The sequence below is a fragment of the Aotus nancymaae genome, unplaced genomic scaffold (assembly GCF_030222135.1).
Source record: "Aotus nancymaae isolate 86718 unplaced genomic scaffold, 86718_ANA_hifiasm-v0.15.2.pri h1tg000029l, whole genome shotgun sequence".
Classification (NCBI taxonomy): domain Eukaryota; kingdom Metazoa; phylum Chordata; class Mammalia; order Primates; family Aotidae; genus Aotus; species Aotus nancymaae.
Genome location: NW_026988442.1, coordinates 40550311 through 40564544, shown reverse-complemented (window position 1 = coordinate 40564544; position 14234 = coordinate 40550311). Strand labels below are relative to the sequence as shown.

Below are 14234 nucleotides of genomic sequence, written 5' to 3'. Positions count from 1 at the left end.
ATTTCCCTGCCAACCTGTGTGGCTCAGAAATAAATTTGCTCTCAGCCAAATTACGCATGCTGGTTGGACTAGTTAATCAAGCGTTATGACAGGCAGACACATCTAGGCTAAACGCCCTGGCAGGCATGGCTTCACCTTGTCTGGCAGCCCAGGATCTGCCCAGAAGCACAGGACACATGCTGGGGCTGGGGGCAGGGGGCGAGGGGAGAAAGATGGAAGAGGGAGATGCAGAGAGGGATGAGCTCAGCTGTAAGCTGGTGGAGTTCGAAATCTCACAAAGGCGGGGTTCTAGGAATGTGAACGAGGGAGAGGAGGAAGCCTCAGGTGTAGACCCAAGCGTGGGGGTTGGGAGGGTAGGGAGACCCAGCCCTGTGAGACACAGGCAGAACCTGGCAGGCTCGGGTTCCAAACTGTCCATGCAACGAAAGCATCAAAGCAGCCTCCCTTCCGTCTCTGCCCACCAAGGACAGCCACTTCCGATTCCTGCTGAAACCTTCCCAAGGCAACCTTTGCATTGTCCAATGACAACCTGGGCGGGAGCCAGACCCATCTCCGAGTGTGGCCTCACCCAGGTAAAGGGAACCTGGCACCCAGGGATAGTGGGTCTTTGGCCCTGAAGTGATGATGCTGATTCTTCTTCACCTGGGACCTCTTAGATGCTATCTCGAGTCCACGCAGGTGTCAGAAAAACTCCTTAAAAAAAGATGCCTTTTTTCCCTGATCTTGTTACATCTTCTCCTGTTTTGCAGCTGCTAACCATTTCAGCCTCACGTTCCCTCTTTCTGCACTAATGTGTCAGGTTTTGCATCCATTTTTTTAAAAGTCTACAAGAAAAATAATTTATGAGAAAATCATAAATAATGGGTATGGGGCATCAAATGTGTTTTCCAAACAGGACCTTCTCATCTTAAGTGGAATAAAAAGGCTTTCTGAATTTAAAAAAAAAAATCTATTTGCATTTCGGAAGGTCATGGTATTACCCAGTGCTTTTATGAAAGGAAAAAAGCAAACAAATATTAGCAAGGAAAACATCTCAGTTAGTGCATCCCAGGGCTAGGGAAAAAGTCGCCTTTATATGTGCACAGATTAAAAACCTATCTGGTCCTGTATGGAGGGGTGTGTTTGTTTTTTCATCTAACTTGTATATCCAAGTTGGCGCCTGGGTTTCAGGCAGGTTACAACAGTGACGGTGTCAGAGCAGGATATGGACACATCACTGTCACCCACCACAGACCGGCTGGTGGCTCCATCCCTCCTTGACCCTGTCCCAAGCTGCTCAGCAGACCTTTGACTCCGTTTCCCACAGGTCAGTCAGAGAAGTCATTTCTGGTCATCTTGGGCTCACTGGGACATCCCGGTGGGATCCTGGAGCTGGACTGGAGGGGACCATGTCCTGCACCACCCATCCCACCAGGGACCTTCACACAAGGTCACACAGAGTCATTTAACCTCAGGCAAATCAGAAATTTGTTCTTTTCACTTACAACATTCAGACCCCAAAATGTCACTGGCCCTGAGCAGATGTGTGCGTGACACAAGCCAGGGCAGCCGAGGACCCCCCAATCTACATAGCCGAGGAGCAGCGGGGTGCGCTTCTCAGAATAGCCACTGAGGCCACGCCAGGAGGCAGCAATTCCACTCATTTCCTGGGGGTCTGGCCCTTTTGCCAACAGCACTCATTCAGATATGCAGAAGAACCGGGAGAGGGAGATGCGCCTCTGTGCTCACCAGGACAGGGCGCTTGCAGGAGCTTCTGGGCCCTATTTGAACTGACACTGTCAGGCTTTGCAACAGAGGTGAGCTCTGGAGTCAGCCTGGGTCTGGGTTCAAATCCCAGCTCCCCGACCTGGCCTGCTGTGTGACTCTGGGGAAGTCACTCAGGCTCTCTGTGCCTTGGTGCCCTTGTCTATAGGATGGGTGATCACAACAGCTCTCCCTAGTGCTGTGGAAGGAATGGCAGTGCACAGAGCACTTGGAAGGGAGCCTGGCACAGAGGTGGCACTTATCTGCATGGCCGTCTCTCTGCCATTCTCCGTCTGCTTGGCCACCTTCTATCTGCATCTGCTGCATGGACACTGAGCCACAGAGGGAGGTGACCTGTGAACCCTGCCACCACTCTTTGCTGTTCAGCCCAGGCTCAGGGCTCTGCTGTGCCTATCACCCACACGGGCAGCCCTGGCTCCGAGGCACCCTGGGCTCACGTGCCCTCAGAGCCAGTGGGACGCCATTGCCCAGCCACTGCCTGGGGAGTTTGGCTGCACAGCCCATCCTCCCAGGGCCTCCTCATCCCAGGGGCGACTCATGCCATGGTCCTTGGCTTACCAGCTTATCACTCTGCCTGATTTCCTGTTTTTTTCTCCACATCCTTGACCACTACTGGGAACAAAATTTTGCTCTTTCCAAGCAAGGGTCCAAATTCTAGATGTTGCAAAGACCTTCATTCATGTGCAAAACCCGAATTCTGCACCACAGTTCACAGCTTCTAATGGCAATCTGATTACTGTTTAATGGAAAGGAGTTACAGAGGAAAAGTGGGGTGGGAGAGGCAGGAAAGAGTGAACGAGAAGAAGTCAAAGAAACAGAGAGACAGAGACAGAGAGGCAGAGACAGGGAGATAGAGGGAGAGACAGGGACACACAGAGAGAGAGACAGAGGGAGGGATGGGGAGACAGAGAGACAGGGAGAGGGAGAGACAGGGAGATAGAGGGAGAGACAGGGACACAGAGAGAGAGAGAGAGAGACAGAGGGAGGGATGGGGAGACAGAGAGACAGGGAGAGGGAGAGACAGGGAGATAGAGGGAGAGACAGGGACACACACAGAGAGAGAGACAGAGGGAGGGACGGGGAGACAGAGAGACAGAGAGAGGGAGAGACAGGGAGATAGAGGGAGACAGAGGGAGTGATGGGGAGACAGAGACAGGGAGAGGGAGAGACAGGGAGATAGAGGGAGACAGAGGGGAAGACCGGGACACAGAAAGAGAGAGAGACGGGGGGAACAGGGAGACAGAGAAAGAGACAGACAAAGGCAGAGACAGAGACACAGAGAGGGAGAGAGAGATGAGAGGGAGACAGACACAGAGAGAGAGGCAGAGTGGGCTCCACCGAGGGTCCACCCCTCAGGCAGCAGAGCCCCGGGCCTTGCTTCACAGAGGGGCCTTTGTCACCCCTGTAGACCGTGGGCATTCATCAGAAGCCAAATTTCCTCAGTGGCAGATGCCTCACCGCCTACCAGTGCCCAGCGGCAGGCAGGAGTCATTCCTTCCAATAACAGTTACTCACGCTCACTGCCTGACCTTAAGGGCGGCGTCTTCCCAAGCGCGTGGAATTGCATTTGATGGCGAAGTGAATACAGGCAGCATGAGAGGCCAGCCTTCTACATGTCTGCACCACAATTTCCAGCGTGAAATACTGGAGACATTTCACCCAGACCCCAACAGGCTTGGATGAAGCCCCCATTCAGGGAGGTGGTGATGGTGACAGCAGGAACCGTCGTTCCTGGCCAGGCTTCTCTCTTCCCATAGTCCATTTCCCCAAATTATACCAGGGTCCCTGGTCTATTTCCATTTATCCTGAAGTGACGCCGATAGCAACGTTCACCAGGAGCTTCTAATTAGACCATTAGTGCAAGCTGCCGGATGGAAGAACGGCTCATTTATCAAATGCCTTGTCCAAGAAATGACAGTAAAAACAAACCTACACGTGTGTGTGTCAGAGGGAGGCGTGTGCACGCGTGCTCTCAAATGTGTGCAGGACGGAGATGCGTCAGTAAGAACAAACATCAAACACAGAGATGCCTTCCAAGCCAGGGCGCCCCTCGCTTCCCTCCCCTCCCTTCTGACCCAAGAGGTGGGGAGATGATTTCTACAAGACTTGAAATGCTGAAAATACCCTAAAAGCAAATCTCATCGCGGCTGGCCTCTCACCTGGGAATATGCTGACAGGAGAGGCCAGGGAAGCATTTCTTCCACTGCCAGATACGTCCCCACTCGGAGTCCTGTGCTCTTCTTGCAATATTTAAGCTGTACCGCATATCAACAACTCATCGGAGATCATCGTCACTATCCAGAAAGGCTCATTAGGAGCAGAGACAGGCGCTGCAGCTGCCGCCAGGGCAGACGCTAAAATGAAGTCTGCATCTCGGCTTCTGCCAAAGCTTTTGGGCCTCTTACTTCTGAGATGGTCACTGGCTCAAGGTTCCTCCTCCAGGGCCTAAAAATAACGTATTCTTAGCTCTGGACACAAAAGTTAATCAGGAAGGAAACAATGGCATTAGCACATTGGACTGGGAGTCAATTGCATCTAAACAAAGCCAGGCTCTCTGTTAGGATGCGGGTAAGGCTCGGCTCGGCAGGGAGCTGGCCATGGGAATTGTGGCAGTTCCAGTGTGTTTCAAAGGAGGATCGATCATGCCTGGGTGTGCATGAGCAGATGCGTGTGCCCATGTGCATGCGTGCGTGTGTACTGCATACCCACACGTGTGTGTGAACATTCCCAGGGCTTACTATACCCCTGGTGCTTTTCCCACATTATCTATTCCCCTATTTTCCCCTATTTTTTCGCTGAGTCCTCAAAAGGTCACAGGCATTGAGCCCTTTCCTTTTCTACCTGGAGAACACCCAGACAGGCTTCCTGACCCAGCTCAAATGTCACCTCTTCCAGGAAGCCTCCACTAGCACCCCGAGCACTTTGCTGCTCACTCTCTGTGCCCCATTGGCACTTTGCATACTTGAAAGCCTGCCCTGGGCAGACGGGGTGGGCACGGAGGAGGGATGGGGATGATGGGACCTAGTGGGTGAGGACCTGGCATGGGCCCTTCTGCTCACTGTGCTTCAGGGCTCCCTCCCACCTGTGGCAGGGCACACCTGGCCTCCACAGCCTGGCCCGGCCTCCCCTCCAGCATGCTGGCCTTCTCCTGGCTCTCACAATAGCTGCCCAACTGCCTGCGTTCCTTCTCTGGGAGTCTCCTTGCCCAGATCTGTCTGCAGCCAGCTTCCCCAGGGACCTGTGTCTCTGCAGGGGCCATCGGGAGTGGTGTGGGACCCTGGCTGCCCTCCTCGGAGACCCTGCCACATTACCTGGCTTTGTTTTTTCCATGACACTTACCACTCCTGTGCATACCCTGACACCGTCCTGACTCCCGTGTCTGTCTCCCAGCCGGAGTGGGAGCTCTGTGACATAGGCTCTGTCTGTGTCATCCTGGCCACGTCCTAGTGTCCTGAGCTGGACCTGGCTCACAGGGATGCCCAGAGAATGAAGAACTGTGCTTCTGTTTAGCTACCTCTTGAACTAGACTGAGAGCTTCCGAGCGCAGGGGCCACGTTGCCCCCAGTGTGTATTCTCAGTGCCTTGCACAGGGTATGGTGCAAAATAGTTGCTCAATCCAGAGCTTCTCTAAGACTCCTGCACATCACATGGGAGCTGGTGAAAATGAGTACAGGGAGGGGTCCAGGTGCTGCATCTCTCAGGCACCCCACTGGCTGGTCTGGAGACCATACTGAGTAGCAAAACTGTAACATGTTCATCAAATAAATGCCCTGCAGGCGTGCACCCCAGTAAGCAGCTCCTCTGTGTGCGTGTTCACCAGGCCAGACAAAATTTCAGAATAATTTCATGATGTTGGTGCTGGCCTGGTGCATGCAGCACCTGGGACATAGTGGGTGCTCAAAATTTTTTTAATAAAGTGAATGTATAAAGCCAGAATGCTCAGAAGGCCATTCAGAGAATGGGCCGCAGCTTCAGGGTTTTCCCCTAAAGAGCTGGCATGGGCTTTCCCCTTCCGGCTCACCAAAACATCCCCGAAGAATGAGGCTTGCAAAATTCAGAACTGTAGGCTATGTTATGACTATTTTTACTGTTATTATTATTATGTTGTTTCTTTTTAGCTGCTTCCTTTCCCTCCTAAGCAAGGCTGGTTCCACCAAGATGTCTGTCCAGCTGCTCGTGACCACAGCGGAGCCTTGGAAGTCAGGACGCCTGAGTTTCTATTGAGGACCTGGTGGTTTTCAGAGCAAGTTTCCCTCTGGAAGTTTAAGGCCATTCTCTCATTTTCCACCCCACTGGGGACCAGGTGTCTGCCTGTGTGGTGTAGTAAGCTCATTGCTGAAATGCAGCAAGAGAAGAAACTTGTGATCCAATGTGTGTTTTGGGGTGTCAGTGAGTGTGCTGGCAGCACCCCCTAACACAGGAGGGCTCAGCTGGACACCCTCCCAGTCCAGCACATGATGAGAGTCCGCTGCGTTTACCAGAAAGCATCACCAGCAGCCCCCAGGATGGGCCAGATGGCCGGGCATGGTGCATCTCCACCCCCTGGAGAAGGGGCATTTTTGGGAGTCAGACACCTTGTCAGCCCCTTCCTTGGCATCCTGCAGCCTGATTCTGGGCGGCACTGTGGGCACACGTCAGGGCAGATGGTATCCTGCCATTCTCCTCCCTCCTGGTGTGCTCCTGTCTCTCATATTTATGGCTGACTTTTCTATAGGGCTGTGTTTCTAACTGAATGGGACACTTTGCTTTCTGGATGCTGAGGAACGGAGCCATGCAGCCCCAGAGCATCTGCAGGCACCAAGGCTATGGATGGAGCTTGGGGTAAACAAATGCCCATGGAAGGGGATGTGTCCACCTCCCCTGCACCGACCTGGGTGGTGGAGAATGGGCGGCATACGCCCTATCAGGTGCAACTCAACCGAGGCCAGGAAAAGCCAGACAAGGCCCAGTCTCCACCTTCCCTCCCCACGACCCTGCGGTGTTGTAGGAGAGGTGGACACACACGCAGGAGGGCAGAGGGTGTGTGGTGGTCAGCGGACAGGCATCCAAACAGTCCTGGGGAAGAGCAGAGCCCAGGGTTAGGCCAGGTCTGACAAAGAGCATCACAGTGTGGGGCCGCAGGCCGCCCAGGTGACTCCAGAGACCTGCAGGGAGGGCCAGGTGAGGTGTGTGGGGCACTGGGCAGCAGGGGAGGGAAGCCAGGGGACACAGGTTAGATGTTTGTCCCACCCAAATGTCCTGTTGAACTGTGACCCTGGTGTTGGAGGTGGGGCCTGGTGGGAGGTGTTTGGGTCATGTGGGTGGATCCCTCACTGCCTGGCACTGTCCTCACCCCAGCAAGTGAGCTCTCATGAGATCCAGGTGTTTAAAAGAGTGCGGTGCCTTCCACCTCTGTGTTCCCCCATCACCATGTGAGATGCCTGCTCCTGCTCTGCCTTCCACCATGAGTAAAAGTTCCCTGAGGCCTCCCCAGAAGCCCAGCAGATGCTGGTGCCATGCCTGTACAGCCTGCAGGACCATGAGCCAATTAAACCTCTTTTCTGTATAAATCACTCCACCCCCAGTATTTCTTTATAGCAACACAAGAACAGACAAATACACCAGGGAAGCTGCTTCAGGGAGGGGCACTCAGGTGAGGTGCTGAAGGCTGAGTAGGAGCTCGCCAGGCAGCAGCAGGGCTAGGAACACGTCCACAGGGTAATGGTGAAATACAGCTGGCTTTCCACACCTGCGGATTCTGTGCCCACAGAGTCAACCAACTGAGGATTGAAATATTTGAAAAAATGAAGACAATGTCATAATAAAAGATACAGTCTATTTACCTAGCACTTTCATAATATTAGGCATTATAAGTAATCTAGAGTTGATTTAAAGTATACGGGAGAATGTGCATAGGTTACATGCAAATACTACGCCTTCTTCTATAAGGGACTTGAGTATCCTCAGATTTCAGTATCCCTGGGGGGCCTGGAATGAATCCCCTCCACCGCCCCCCGCCCCGTACCGACGGACAACGGTTGTGAAGACAGCAGTGGCTGGCTGAGTGCTTCCTGCGCACGAGGCACTGCCCAGGGTGCACTGTGGGCGTTCATTTCTGAATTAGATTCTCATGTCAGTCCCGTCACATGAGCACCACTGTGGCTCCCATTGCAGAGATGGCTCCGGCTCAGAGACCTGAGTGACTCCCTCAAGGCCCCTGAGCCAGGACTGGGAAGGCCCCTGTCCGGCACCGAAGTCTGTGTCCTCATCCACAACGTGCCTGTGCCTCGCAGGAGATAAGCTGCAGAGAGGACGCTGGGCCACCCCCGTCCTGGGAAATGGGGCGCACTCACAGCCGGGAAAGCAAGGAGTCCAGGGATCCAGGTGGTCCTTGAACTCATCACCCTCTGTCTCCATAACACTCTTCACCAAAATGAGATGCGCGGGCCTTGGTTCTGCGGCAGCGGCCCTCGCCACCACGTCCCTGCTGCCACGCCCCCGCCACGCCCTCACTGCCACGCCCCCGCGCCGCGTTCCCCCACCACGCCACTGCGACGCCCCACCACACCCCCACCACACCCTCCCCCACCACGCCCCTGCTGTCACACCCCCCCACCACGCCCTCCCTTGCTACGCCCCATGCCACACCCCCGCCACCACGCCCTTGCCACCACACCCCTCATCACGCCCCCCCCGCCATGCCCCCAACCATGCCCCCGTCGCCACGCCCCCGCCGCCAGGCCCTCGCGTGGGACCTGCCTGCATTCTCCCGGCTTCCCCATTTCATTCTCAGCAGCATCTGGGGAGCCAGCTGGTTTTGAGAACCATCTCTAAATAGTAAGTCTGTTCGAATAGAAAGGCTCTCAAATGATAATAAACCCTGCACACTTTCCATCATCAACACGGTGTACCTGTCACTTCAGCTCAGGAGCAGCAGCATCTCTGCAGAGAGGCCGTTCCTCTCTCCTGCGGCTGCGACTCCTTCCCCCTTTATTTTCCAGGCTGTGAGTGATCGGCTGAGACGATTGCTCCTGTGTTGTGCACGGCGAAGGGAAGCGGGCTTCAGCTTCAACCAGGAACAGGAAAGAGGCAGCATCATTAAGGCAGAGGGAGAGAGGAGAAAGCCAGAGCACGGGTGCGTGGGAGAAGCAGAGCCACATCGGGAGGAAGCGCGTGGCCTCAGCAGATGAAGGAGCCCAGATGCCCAGACTTCTCTACTCTGTCTTTCACTGGGACAGGGCGATTGTCTTGGAGAGAAATGCTGCCTGCCTGCGCTGCTGAAGCGTTCCTGCTCTGATCTGGGAGAGCAGCCAGCTTAGGTCTGTTTTCCACGTAACTGCTGCTCCCCACACCTCCCGCCCCAGGAGGCCCAGGAGGGTCAGGAGGGGAGGCCTTTAGAAAGCCCTGCTGGGTACACATGCAGGATGCTGATGAATTCACACAGCGGGTGAGAGAGGGCAGGGCTGAGGTCTGGCTCTGCCGCCTGCCACCTGCCTGCCTCTCAGGCACATCCATCCAGCGTGCCCCCTCTTGTCTGCAGAGCCCCCTAGGAGGAGGCCCCCAGTCCAGCACCCAGCACAGCTGCCCCCTCACCGGTGAAAGAGGGCAAAGCCCTTGGCTGCAGGGATGGGAAGGGTGGGGGTGACCAGCAGGACACGGAAGCAAAGCCAGTTGTCCAAGAGCGACCTCTGGGGCAGCACCACGGTGGGAGAGCCACCGACCTGGAGGTGGCTCAAGTCTATTCAAACGGGAGAGGTGACATGCCGTTTAGGAAACCCTGGCTGCTGTCGAGGTTGAGGGGCATGCATAAGATGGTCCTGTTCTCCTCTCTGGGCAGTGACAGGAGCCAGGGCAGACCCAGGTGGGCCGGTGTGGGCTGCCCTGTGAGGGGCACACTGTCCTCCCTCCGTGTCTAGGGCAACAGTGTCCGGCCCTGGGTGTCAGGCACCAGCACTGGAAGTATCCTCCCCGACCCTTTTCCCCACTCAGCTCAGCCCTGCTTCCCTCTTCCCCCCTACACTACCCCTCAACCTTCTTCCCCACTCAGCTCAGCCCCCCTTCCCCCTCAGCTCCTTCCCCACCTCAGGTCAGCCCCCGACCCCCTTTCCCCCAACCCTCTTCCCCCCACCCTCTTCCCCCACTCAGTTCAGCTTACCCTTCCCCCAACTCCCTTTCCCCCTACCATCTTCCCCCTCACCCCCTTCCCCACCTCAGGTCAGTCCCCCTACCCCCTTTCCCCTTCCCTCTTCCCCCCCAGCTCAGTCCTCTCTCCCACTCTCCCACCTCTGAACATGTATTTCCTCATGCACCATGGCATTTCATCCATGAGTTCACTGTGTGCTGAATGTCGAATGTGTACTGGGGAGATTTCAGCAAACAAAACTGCAATCCTTGCAAGGGAGGTGCTCAGTTATGCTGGGGGGACCCTCAGTGAGCAGCACGCACCTCACCGAATGTCACAGCTGCACCCCAGGCATGGCCTAGACCCCTGGACATCCCCAGGGGGTTCTGCTATGTCCAGGAATCTTTATAATAACATTCAGATATTGACACTTCCAGAGTGGAGGCATGAGGACTTCCACAGACCTTGTCCCCAGAGAAACAACCATAGCTGGTAAAAAGTCTTAAAAACATCCACCATTCAACACCTCCAGAAATTGTTCTAAGTGTTTACAGCAAACTGAGCAACCCTCATTCCAGAAAATCTACTAAATCAAGTGTGACACCACTTCATGCCTCTGGGATAAACTAAGACATGAAACCAGAACACAGCAAGTGTTGGCGAGGATGTGGGTAAACTGGGACCATCATGCATTGCTGGTATCAATGGAAAATGGCACAGCTGCTCTAGAAAGCAGGCTGGTAGTTCCTGAAAATGTTGAACAGTGTGAGTTATCCTGTGACCTGGCCACCATTCCAGTTCCAGGGGTAGAACTGAGAGAAATGAAAACACATGACCATACAAATGTGGCACACCGGTGTTCATAGTGGCTTCACTTCTCACAGCCAGGAAGTGGGAGCACACCCTGTGTGCGTCAGCCCAGGCACGGATGGATAGAGTATAGCCCATGGGCATGTGTGAGTTTACTTTTGCTGTCGTAACAAATTACTGCAGTATCCGAGGCTTAAACTGCCATACACATGTTACTGTACAGTCCTGCAGGTCAGAGTCGAAAGTGCCCCTCTGGAGCCTTCTGGGGAGAATCCATTTCCTTGTCTCCCATGTCCCTTCCACCTCTGTGCCCACTGCCACTTCTCTGACCTGGCCCTCCTGGCCCCTCCTATAAGGACCCTGTGAGTGCATTTAGGGCCCACCCAGGTAACCCAGGATCATTTCAAGGTCCTAAAGTTTGTCACCCCTGTGAAGTCCCTTTGCCACATCGCATGCCATATTCACAGGCTCCAGGGATCAGAATGTGGACATCTAGGGGGGGTCATTATTTCTCCTTCCTCACCACACTATGAAGTGGTTCTGCAATAAAAACAAAGCTAAGTACGAATGACACTGGACACAGATGAGTCGTGATGGCAGTGTGCCAGGTGACCCAGAGACGATGTGGGAGCGACTCTGTTCACATAGGGTATCCTGAATAGGCAAATCCACATACAGAAAGTGCACTGGTGGTTATCTAGGGCCAGTGGGAAAAGCAGGGTGGAGGGGTAATGGAGAATGGCTGCTTAATGAGGATGGAGTTTCTTTTAGGGGTTCACTTATTTCTTTTGAAAATTTTCTAAAATTAAATTGTGGTGGTGGCTGCACAACTCTAAATTTACTAATCACCATAAATTGCACATTCTCAAAGTCTGAATTTCAAGGCATGTGAATTGTATTTTGACTAAGTTTATTTAAAAAAATACCATACCATTGGCTATTTTCATGGTGGTGACTTTTGCACAGATGGGTGCCTCTGTGGAACCACTGCAGGGCCCTGAGTGGTGCCCAGTCATCCTCTTGCTCTGCCTCACCATGCTGGGGCTATGGGAGAAACATCATTCGACTAGGAAATGTGGAGAATGAAGCAGAAGCAGTGATGTCAATTGTACCAAGTCTTGACTTCTTGACACTTGAATAGATTTCTTATTACTTCATGTGACAAAGTGGGAAGTACAGACAAACTCACACCAAAGTAAATGGCTGGGGGAAAGCACCTGGGCCACTGTTTGGGTTACTAGCTCAACTAGCCATTTCTTCATGGAAAACCTGTTTTTGCTTAAAAGAAGGATTGACAGACAAGCTGCATGTAGTCATGTTTGAGTGCTAGGCAGATATCTAATTGAAAAGGAACAAGTGAGTCTGCTGCTTTGAGGCAAACAGCTGGTGGTATTTGCTGCAAGGACAAACTCAGAGTTTTCAAGCAAAACTTAGAATTTTGGAAAGTTTGTGTCTGCCATGGCAAGCTCAATGGCTTCCCAATAATGAAGGACTTTTCCGATGAGGCTGGTGGTGATGTTAACAAATGTGATTTCTAAACTGCGGTATAATAGAAGACCTACCTAATTAAGAAAACCAACAATTTCATATGATGAATCCATGACGCTACAAAATTATGCATGGGATAAAGATCCATTCAGAATACAAGAGAGATCAGTGAAGTTTAGCAGAACAGAGCAGAAGTTCAATGACATGGCTTCAGCTTTCACAAAGCAACTAATGTTTAAGAAATAGGAAACTACCCCTTGTTGACCTTTGAAGTAATATCAAAGAATAATTTCCACAATCATCTGAGAAGGAGATTAAAATGACCTCCCCGTCCCATTTACACATCTGAATGAGGCTGATTTTTTTTCATATATTTCAACCCAAACAATGCATCGCAACAGTGAAAGCAGAAGCAGAACCCAGAGAACCCAGCCAGCTTCTGTGATGCCAGACATGGAAGAGACTGGCAAAAATGTAGCACAATGCCACTCTCTCACTAAGCTGGTGTTGTTTTGGAAAACACAGTTTGTTTTCATAAAATACACTACTTACGTTAACATGGAATGGGCTTGTTGTTGATAGTTTAAAACAAATTAATCACTACTTCTCAAATGTCTGGGTTTTGATGTGTCATATGGTAATTATCAGTAGGTCTGACCCTGGTACTTGTCAATAAGTAGATCAGGCCTGGCACCTATCAGTGGATCCAGCCCTGGTACCTATCAGTGGGTCTAGCCCTGGTACCTACCAGTGGGTCCAGCCCTGGCACCTACCAGTGAGTCCAGCCCTGGCACCTATCAGTGGATCTAGCCCTGATACATATCAGTGGATCCAGCCCTCGCAACTATCAGTGGGTCCAGCCCTGGAAACTATCAGTGGGTCCAGTCCTGACAACTATGAGTGGATCCAGCCCTGGCACCTATCAGTGGGTCCGGCCCTGGCACCTACCAGTGGGTCCAGCCCTCGTACCTATCAGTGGATCCAGCTCTAGTACATATCAGTGGGTCCAGCCCTGGCAACTATCAGTGGGTCCAGCCCTGGCAACTATCAGTGGGTCCAGTCCTGGTACCTACCAGTGGGTCCAGCCCTGGCACCTATCAGTGGGTCCAGTCCTGGCAACTATCAGTGGGTCCAGCTCTGGCACCTACCAGTGGGTCTAGCCCTGGCACCTATCAGTGAGTCCAGCCCTGGTGCTTATCAATAGGGCTAGCCCTTGTGCTGGGGAATAAAGAAGCCGTCTCCCTGGGCCTCTGAGGGGTGCCTTCTGGATGCTGTTCATGGCTCAGCATTGGCGATGCAGACCAACTGCCCTTAGGTCAGGAAGCATCACATGGAGCTGCAGCCTGGAGACCCGGGGACCCCCTACAACTTTGGGGAGGACCAGGCTTTGGGAAGTACTCACTGTGGGTTGTTTGGAGTGCTCACTTTAAAAGGTCAGGTATTGATATCCCCAAGCCCGGATGACTGGACTCAACACCGCCATGAAGGTAGAGGGTGTGATAACTGCATCCCTGCCTCTGACTTGGGCCCACTGAGCTGAACATGAACTGCTCCCCGAGCTCCCAAACTTGACCTGAGTCCCCAGGCAGGGAGGCTGCCTGTGGTCAGAGCCCAGTGGGGGGAAGGCTCCATGCCCTGTCTAGCCCCGTCTCCTCCCTAGCCACGGATGATCTGCTGATTTCAGCAGCTCCACTGTTCTAAACTGCAGCATGCAGAGACGCATTTTTTGTTTTTTATGAAGAAGAAAGGCAAAGAGTCAGCGTGGGTGCTGGGCTGACCGTCGCAGCGCAGGGGAGAGTGCCCTCCTTCGGGTGTGAGTAGATGCCCGAGCCTGAACCTCCTGCTGCAGGCACAGGAAATGCCAGGGCTCCCCAGACCCACTGGGGCTTCACAGCTCCCTGTGACCATGAGCAAAAGTAAACTTAAATCTCCTGTCAGAGGACTCAGCTCAGGCCTGCATTCTAGTAGCTTCCTCCTATGTTGCCAATTCTAGGTCCCTGGCCCCGTCCCCATCCCATCCTGCCTCTGGGAATCTCCTTGAAGGAGACTTCTCCATCCCCCTTCCCCCGCC

General features: G+C 53.3%; 1 protein-coding gene across 2 annotated transcripts in view; it reads right to left on the bottom strand.

The window, feature by feature from the left end:
* Positions 1 to 14234, bottom strand: part of CDH4 (cadherin 4) — a 646231-nt gene that overhangs the window by 304493 nt on the left and 327504 nt on the right. Inside the window, exon 1 of one of the 2 annotated variants that reach the window (XM_012440669.3) lies at positions 8655 to 8796. The exons of the other annotated variant lie outside the window; for it this stretch is intronic. The gene's annotated coding sequence lies outside the window, so the exon portion shown is untranslated. Of the gene's footprint in view, positions 1 to 8654; positions 8797 to 14234 lie in introns of those variants that run through there. 2 annotated transcript variants of the gene reach the window in all.